Source organism: Oratosquilla oratoria, chromosome 2 (genome assembly GCF_046742065.1).
Source record: "Oratosquilla oratoria isolate Oo_2021 chromosome 2, ASM4674206v1, whole genome shotgun sequence".
Classification (NCBI taxonomy): domain Eukaryota; kingdom Metazoa; phylum Arthropoda; class Malacostraca; order Stomatopoda; family Squillidae; genus Oratosquilla; species Oratosquilla oratoria.
Window position 1 is genome coordinate 15,719,059 of NC_134778.1, and position 8,084 is coordinate 15,727,142.

At 36.9% G+C, this 8,084-nt stretch overlaps 3 non-coding genes across 3 annotated transcripts; 1 reads left to right on the forward strand and 2 right to left on the reverse strand.

Annotated features, from left to right (window-relative positions):
- Positions 1–888: 888 nt before the first annotated feature.
- Positions 889–961, reverse strand: TRNAK-CUU (transfer RNA lysine (anticodon CUU)). Its single transcript has one exon. It is a non-coding gene; the product is annotated as a tRNA-Lys (tRNA).
- A 388-nt stretch (positions 962–1,349) lies between these two features.
- On the forward strand, positions 1,350–1,421 carry TRNAP-CGG (transfer RNA proline (anticodon CGG)). The gene has a single exon. It is a non-coding gene; the product is annotated as a tRNA-Pro (tRNA).
- A 5,413-nt stretch (positions 1,422–6,834) lies between these two features.
- TRNAH-GUG (transfer RNA histidin (anticodon GUG)) lies at positions 6,835–6,906 on the reverse strand. Its single transcript has one exon. It is a non-coding gene; the product is annotated as a tRNA-His (tRNA).
- Positions 6,907–8,084: the final 1,178 nt, after the last annotated feature.

Genomic DNA, 8,084 nt, shown 5'->3' on the forward strand with positions numbered 1-8,084 from the left:
GAAGAAAGATAAGTTAAAGAAGTGTGGAATGAGTGAATATGAGTGGGCGTCCTAGGATGAGGTGGATGGGGTGAAAGGGGCTTTACAAAAGAGAGGAATGTCTGTAGAGGAAGGACGGGAGAGGACAGAAGATAGGGGTGAATGGGGAAGGGTTGTGTATAGATGAGGCTGTGATGCATGTGGGGGATTGGGGGTGAGGAAGTATGTATGAGAAAAAAATTGACGCAACCCGAAGGGATTTCTCCCCTTTTCTGCATGAGGGGACGGAGAGGGGGGGTCGCCGAATTTATGAAGCGGCCTTGCTGTGGATGTGCTGTGTCTTGCGACACTGCTTGTGACCCAGGGCAGTGGGCAGGATGCAGGGATGACCCGTCATCCAGGAGGTGCCAAGATGGGAAGGAGGGTGGAGGGGAGTGGAATATATGGGAAATGAAATGGGTGGGAGTGATTTCTATGCATTTTTCTTTTTGGCTACCCCCCCCGTGTAAGGGGGAAAAAGCCTTTGGTGTATGTATGTATATGCGTGTGTGTATATATGTATATATACGTATGTATATATACATATATATAAATATATGTATTATTTGTATATATCTATATATGTATATATAGATATATATATATATATTTATTTTTTGTATACACACACACACATATTGTATATATATATATATATATATATATATATATATATATATATATATATATATAGCCTACTAGTGGACATTATTAGTTTGTGGATGTGCCACAATGCAATTTTTGTTTTATTAGATGCTGTACTTGTAAGCTAGATTAAAGTATTGAGGCCTTATAATAATCTCAAGAATAAGGAAATGCTAAGTGTATTGTCAGATTCATAGCAGAAGTATATATTTTGTAAAAGCAATGCGCCCAACGTGGGGCTCGAACCCACGACCCTGAGATTAAGAGTCTCATGCTCTACCGACTGAGCTAGCCGGGCTTGGCGTAAAGTGAGAATTGTAGATTTTTAAACTTTTTATTATTTCTTTGTGTACATAATATATGCCTAAAAAATGGGTAGGGGGGTGGATAGAACAAGCAAATATACATATATTTTAGAATAATTTAGAAAGTAAATTGAAAAAAGATATACGAATTATCAAAAATATCGATATTTGTGGTATTTTAGATATATTATTAAATATAACCTATTTAAGATTGATATTACTATTATTTTCAAGTCTGTGATAGTGTAAACATTCCAAGAAATGTAAATAATAGGTAAGGAAAGCTAAATGTTTAATGGTAAATAAAAATGTAGGAGGAAAAAAAAACCATAAGAAGATGAAATGTAAATTCTTGTGTAAAAGGGCATGTCCCGTGGCCATGGCCTGTTGGTCTAGAGGTATGATTCTCGCTTCGGGTGCGAGAGGTCCCGGGTTCGAATCCCGGACAGGCCCAGTTTTAGTGAACCAATAGCTGTGTAAACTTGTCTCTCCCGGATAATTGACTAGAGACGGAGAAGAAAACTTGAACATGGAGTAGGGCGCATATAGAAAACGCCAATAAGATATAGGAAAGAAGAATGTAATCCCGAAAAGCTAACCCCCCCCCTCCCTCTCTCGTGTGAAGGATTGACAGATATATATATATTTTTTTTGCATCCTATACGATAAGGTCTAGTGACACCCCCTCCGACCAGAGTCACGCATATTACAGATTACTTTCAATTTCATCTGCCCTCCAATCTCCTTTATCACATCCTCTATGACACCACTTTTTGTCGGCGCGATAATGTCCGCAAGGATAGAAAGGATATCGCCTGTGAAATGCTGAAAGTCACTTTCTTCCCATTATCCTCTTACTTCTTCCCTCCCTTTTCCTTTTCCTTTCCTCTTCCTTCCCCCCCCTCTCCCTCCTACCCTCCTTTACTCCCTTTTCCTCCTCTCTCCCTCTCAGTACAGAAGTTGTTTATTGTTCAAAACTTCTCTCGCCTCCTTCCTTCAGTCTAGTTTCTGCGTCCATGCCCGACATTTCGTCCACGTGATTGTTCCTTGTGTGTCCACTATTCAGCTCGCATCAGCAGAAACAATCTCTATTTGCGAGTACGTGATCTCCCACTGTCGATAGCAGTGGCATTTATTAATCCTTTGCGCTTGTGCGCCGCCGTCTATTTCTCCTTCCTGACTTTCTGTCGGCCCCCCCCTCATTCACGCTCTTTTCCCCTTCCCTCATTTCTGTCTCCCAGCCCCCTTTCGCTCTCCTTCCCCCCTTTGTTCTCTTTCCTCTCTCATTTTCCTATTCTTTTTTTCTCGTCCTGTTCTCCGCCTTTTTTTCACTCTTGTCTCTCCATCTCCCTTTTTCTTTCTCCCATCTTCTCTTTTATCTTTCTCCACACGCGAACACACACACACACACACACACACACACACACACACACACACACACACACACACACACACACAGGGTAATAGCTGTCGATTACGAGTCCAACACGCGATCCAAGACCATGATAAATCACATACTAGAATTCAACGAATTGGTATACTCTTTTTCGGTGCAGCGTTTTGAGGGAATAATATTTGTATTCACCTTTTGACTTGTTGATGCCCTTTTAAGTTTTGTCACATACACGCGTGAGTCATAAGAAGCGAGATGAAGGGTTGGTTGGGTATGGAAAGAAGCACCTAAGGATAGGGAATAGTCTACATAAAAAATATGATGTCTCGCCGCTTATGATACGTGTAGCACGAGGCATTTGACTAGGGATGTGACCAGCAAAACCAAACGTCTCATCAAAAACAGAAGCACATGGACAAGCAACTCTACCGCCGATTACCATGACATTGACCGTGAAGACTTTTCATTCTAAGAATGTGTATAGATTAGATGCAGGAGTTAGAAATGGGGGAGAACGGTAGAATAAACTTCCACGTTTCAGTAAAATAGCTAAAGAGATGAGAAATTTGTTAGAAGAGTAAGTCCCGAAATAGTTTCGGACAGCAAAGTCAAGTTTCGAGAACTCGAAATAAAATTACAGATTGAAAAGGCCCCAGACAGTGCTCAAAATCAAAGCAAAACTGATTAAAGAAAACAACTGTAAGTGGATAAGATATTGAACATAATCAAGGTACATCATGGCCAATTTAAAAGCAGAATCACGGAAATGAAGACATTTTTGTTGTCATTTCATGGGAAGCAACAAGTCAATTTTAAAGAGGTCATGGACCAACAGGGATGAGAGTCTTAAAAATAATATCTTAGGAACGTTGTACATAAAATCAGGGTTACAGTGCTAGGCTGGGAAGAAACCCTTATTAGTTCATGGATGGAAAAATATAATCACAAACGGCCAAGTACCTGATAAATTCGTACATTGTTCTGGGAGATGATTCAAACTTGCGTAATGAAAGTAAATATACAGTTAGGTTAGATCACTGTTAGAATTATAGCGTACTGTATATGTTAAAATATTGAAGTCATAAATTACAGCAAACGAGGTAATCGGATCTTAAAACTTAGCAGATTAAGACAAATTTAAGTATATTTGAATCAGAATAGATACTACTGGTTACTCCCTGACATATTTGTGTGTGACAAATAAATGTTTTGTATATATCTTGATAAGGAACAAACAAGATAAATATCTTAGATCTGTTTTGAGTGTGAAGTCTTAGAGGTTTGTAGGGTATTGCAAGAACAGCTGGAGACCGTGGTGTGCTGAGGTCTGGTGATCCCCGGGGCCAACTCCATGATTATATGTCCCAAAGGTTTAATTATGGTAACAGTGGTACCGAGGGTGAGGTTTAACAGAAACAACGGTTGTGTTCCATGTTTATTATAACTATGATTGCAACGGAGCTGAATGGCAACTTGTTATTGCGGGGGAACAGGGAACATGGAAAAACCTACTTGCGGGCAAGGGTGCTCACTTGTGGTGTACTTCTAGTTGAGCTGGAGATCATCGCCAGACTGCCTGGCACTTCCAGCTCTCGCGACCTTGTTTGCTAGCTGGGCTACTCTAAACGCTTGGGCGCCCAGCCAATCATCTTCCAGAGCAACAACCACGTGACCCAGCCAGGGTGGTGTGGGGGCGTGGCCAACCCGGCTTGGGCACCGCGTGGCCCATGATGCCAACCAAGGCGGGCTGGTGACCAAAGGCCCTCGTGCATACAGAGGGACCAAGTGCGGAAACTGAGGGACAATGTCATCGCACCGCATGGCATACGCAGAGGGACAAGGCTCACGTGATATACACATGGGGACTAGGCGTCAAACTCACCATATAAGTATAAGGCCTTGTAGCCTACTGAAGAATATTATGAGAAAAGAAGATATTTTGAACATGTAAACATAGATGAAACATACAATAAACAATATTCGGTTTATATATAAATCAACCAAATTTGTTGATATATTTCCCCCAATGATTGGATGCCCGATCCTTTGCCCTCTCCCCTTCGTACGCCAGTGGCTGAAGATTGTATCAGAGATAAGTTTTTATTTTGCAATTGGATATACAGATATAAGAATACAATATATAAAATCGCAAGGATGACACAAAAAGCAGTTAAAACTTATTTCTATTGTGACCCTTTAAAAAAAAAAAAAGTATCCAGATGCATTTAAACAACAGCGGTCTCAAGATGGAACCCTGTGGGGCACCGTATGTTATGTCCAGTCGGTCATATATGATGAATATAATATAACATGTGGTGTCCCTCAGGGTTCCATATTCGGATCGCTGTTATTTCTCATATATATGTGAACGACATGGAGTCTGCAGTCTACTGCAAAATTTTATCCAGATAATTCAATACTGCTGTATTCACGTAATAATGCCAATACTATTGAACATGTGCTCAGTTCGGAACTTGAATCTGTTGGTCAGTGGCTTTTTGACAAGTTATCTCTGCTCTTGGATAAAACTGAGTATTTTATATGGTACAAACTACATGTTAATACAGTGTTTAAGATTTGATGTTACCTACAATGGAATCAACATCGCATAAAAGTGTTAAATATCTAGGAGTGACATTTGATAAAAAAAAAAAAAAAAAAAAAAAAAAAATAAGCTAAGCCGCAATGGCAAATAAAGTAGTCACAAAGGTTAATACCGGAATAAAGTTGTACACAATCTCCAGATTTCTAGATGTAAAAATCACCAAACTATTGGCCTCTGCACTAATGCAGTGTCACTTTGATTACGGTTGTTCGTGGTACGCCGGGTTATCTCAACATTAAAACACTACAAACTTGTGAAAACATACTTATCAAGGTAGTGTTCAAATTGAATCCTAGAACACATCTTGATGAATCCCATTTTCATTTTAACTGGTTTACAGTGGGGAACGGTAATTTTTAACCACTTGTTATATGTACAAAATTGTACATGGTTAGGTACATAAATACTTCAAACAAAATCTAGTTCATGCACGATCAGTTCATTCTCACCACACACGATTCGGTGGTACCTCTTTTTGTACTACCTCGTTTTAGGCCTGTTTTGGGCAGAATTTCCTTCAAGTTCACAGTTACATTTTTATGGAACAAGCTTGAAGTATAAATCCAGCCAATTCAAAATTATATGTCATTCAAAGTATTAGGAAATTTAGGTACATACTTGTCAAGCAGTCATAGCAATCATGTTTATACTTAGTACTATTGTCCAGTCACAGCAATTGTATTTATACTTAGTGTTATTGTTTAGTCAACTTTTGTGTCCTCTGAGTTTAGTCGATGTTGGTGTAAAACGACTACACGTATTACAGTATTTTTTCGTATTTGCATTTTTGTATAATTTTATAATCTTATTCTCTTAAGGGATCTCAATGGAAATAAGCGCCTTATTGGGCTTTTTGAGTTATCCCTAGTATATTATTATATTTTTACCTGTGACTCAGTCTATATTCCATACATTTGTTAATGGAATAATTTGTTGATTAAATAATTTGTACTCGTTGATGGCTTGAATTGCTTGTAAAATGATTGTATACTAAAAAAAAAAAAAAAAAAAAAAAATCTAAGAAGTAATATAAGGACAGAACATGTTAAATCATAATGAGTAGTTAAAATGTTAGTGGTCTAACTATAATATCTAAAATTAATCTTCAAATATGTCAAAACAAACTAATCAGGACTGTTTTGATACTCCATCCTCGTACTCATCTAGATTATACTCATTTTAAACTGTTAAATTGGTTACCTGTTGAAAAACGTGTTGTTCAGCTAAAGCATAATCATGTTCACCAAATTGTAAGCGACTCTTGTCCCAGTTAGTTGTCAGATGATTTTACACTTGTTAGAAATGCTCGTACCTTGAGAACTCGCTCTAGTCGGTCATCCGTTATTGTACCTAGGTTTAATAGTTTGTTAGGGAAAAGTTCGTTCAAATACACTGGTGCTATTGCTTGGAACTCTTTACCGATCAACATACAATCAATTGTTTCTAAAAGTAGTTTTAAAGAATCAGTTAAATGTTATCTTTTAGACACTTTTTTCTGAGGAAAATAGTTTATATGTTTAATTTACACCTTTTATCCTAGTAATTTTTTTCTAGTTAGTACAGTCATATTTTTCATGTTAGTTCATTTTGACGTCTTTTTTCTAGTCAACCTAGCTTGTATTATGACAATCTTTTCCTAGTTATAATATGTCATTTTTTGTGAGGACCACAGTGGAAATAAGTCTTTTGACTTTCTGTGCCATCCTCGGATATATAATTGTATTTACTATGTATAATATGAGTCTTACATGTATTTTATTTTATTGTATATATGATTGGATCCGAATAAGATAAAATAAAATCATTCAAACCAAAGCAAATACTTGTAACTAAAATATCTCTGTTGTCATCGGGAGAAAAATATCTCCTGCCGTGACCAGGATTCGAACCTGGGTTATTGCGGCCACAACGCAATGTACTAACCACTATACGATCACGGCCACCGAGACTTGCTCATGCTCTGTTTTCATACAAATTAAAACAAACTATTCTATAGCATATGATATCTTAGACTTATAAATATAGCATTATTTGACAAATTTAGGTATGCTTCATCAACCAGTCACTCGCAAATGTTCTCATGAGCTTAAAACTTGTATTATTGGTACGTATTTTTAGATTAAAAGAATTATATCGACAATCTACAAAATTATAATAGCTATAAGCACTTTTTATATAATCATCGACTTTTTCTAGTTGTTCATTTAAAGTGGTAGTAAGTGATGAACTTTTAGCAATGTGTTTTTAATTGTCAAAATCCAATATGATATTATGAATACGTATATTAATCAATATTATGTGTGATAAGTTTGATACTAAAGGATTCTTCAAAGAAAAAAAATGCTTTGATATGTTCCTCATATAGATGACATGATGTAATAGACTTATTGTTCATCCATATTCTCTTTCCTTGTTTGCAAATCCACGTAGGTCCTTGGTCCTCATTGCCTTCATGTATACGGGATCAGGACATGATATTATAGTTTGTCAGCCCTTTTGCCGATTTATGACAGATTGTTCTTGGTGCCTAAAGCAGGTACTGCATTTTGCATAAAGCTTGAAAAGCATACCTTCCTACCTTGTAACCAAATATATTTCAAGTTCTTCCGAGATCTCTACAAACGCTTTACGCTTAAAAAAAAAAAAAAAAAAAAGATATACAGGAGAATGCTCATGAGTTTGTGTGCCCTCAGTTAAAGATATCTGACATGTTTTTCATTCCTCGCCCTGCATACCAGCATTGGTTTTAGAATTTCCTATAATAAGTACGGTACTTATACTCCATTGTAATAAAAAATTACATTCGATTTCTGTCAGGCATATTCCTCATTTTTAGAAAATATATTTTCATCTTGTTTACAATAAAGGAAATTTTTGTTTTAATCATTAGAAAGAGCAGTCATTCTACAACTACAACAACATTTTCAAAACTAGGTAGGGCAAGAAACTAATTATGTAGAGTTGAAGTCGAGGAAGAAAGATTACTGGTTTATACATATACTTAAAATCGATGTTTACAGTGTAGAATACATATGCTCCTCTACACAAACAACTGAATATGATGGTGTATTCAGATTTCACACAGCCATGAAAAATAGAATTAAGGCTTTTTATAAAT